Source organism: Silurus meridionalis, unplaced genomic scaffold (assembly GCF_014805685.1).
Source record: "Silurus meridionalis isolate SWU-2019-XX unplaced genomic scaffold, ASM1480568v1 Scaffold492, whole genome shotgun sequence".
NCBI lineage: Eukaryota > Metazoa > Chordata > Actinopteri > Siluriformes > Siluridae > Silurus > Silurus meridionalis.
The window spans coordinates 10,952-11,775 of record NW_025804547.1 but is presented as its reverse complement, the minus strand read 5'-3'; the positions used below and the strand labels follow the sequence as shown (position 1 = coordinate 11,775).

The 824-nt window shown below is 39.6% G+C and overlaps 1 non-coding gene across 1 annotated transcript; it reads left to right on the top strand.

Moving 5' to 3' along the window:
* The first annotated feature begins 260 nt into the window (after positions 1 to 260).
* Positions 261 to 333, top strand: trnav-uac. The gene has a single exon. It is a non-coding gene; the product is annotated as a tRNA-Val (tRNA).
* The last annotated feature ends 491 nt before the right edge of the window (positions 334 to 824 follow it).

Here is an 824-nt window from a genome sequence, read left to right as displayed (position 1 = left end):
AAAATATTCCAGATTTCATGGTGTAGCAGTCAATCAAAAACAGAAAATCAGTTTTCAGCCAACGACCCTGCTTCAGTGAAGAAAGACCTGAGAGACATGGTGCAGTCATAAAAACCTGGAGCTTAACACGCTCAAAACAGTGGAGATGATTGTGACATTTGAGTCAGTGATTTTTCTATGTTTAATTTATATTTTTCCAGTTAGATGTTGAGAGATATGTTTCTATTTATGCACATTGGACATCAACCTTCTCAGCAGCAGGTTCCATAGTGTAGTGGTCATCACGTCTGCTTTACATGCAGAAGGTCCTGGGTTCGAGCCCCAGTGGAGCCATGCCCTTGAGTCTCTGATTCTAACGTTGTAATGCTTTTCCTTTATTTCTGTTTCAACCACAATGCAGAAACATGCAAAACTGTTTATTTATTTCCAGGATTGAGTAACAATTTGTGAGTAATATATAAACCTCACTCATGTTTGCAACCTGCATGGTTCCACAGGAAGGACCTTCTGTGTGTAAAGCAGATGTGACGACCACTACCCTATGGATCCACACAATCACCTGCACAGCATAAATGAGCAGAAATAATGATTCAGGCAATATGTTTTCCAGATTGCAACTATACAGTTTTGGGAAACTTGTTCCCAATGTACCCTCAGCTTTCTGTTCTCGGTTGAGAGGAATACAAGTGCTTTTCTAATACTGTATGAGAGTGTGTGATCTGGAGTCTGTGCAGCTGCTGTTCTCACTCTATTTATTCCAGCTCTTTTTTAAAGTCGTGTTACATCCTCGATGACTTCAAACTTTACTCTTTACACTATTAATA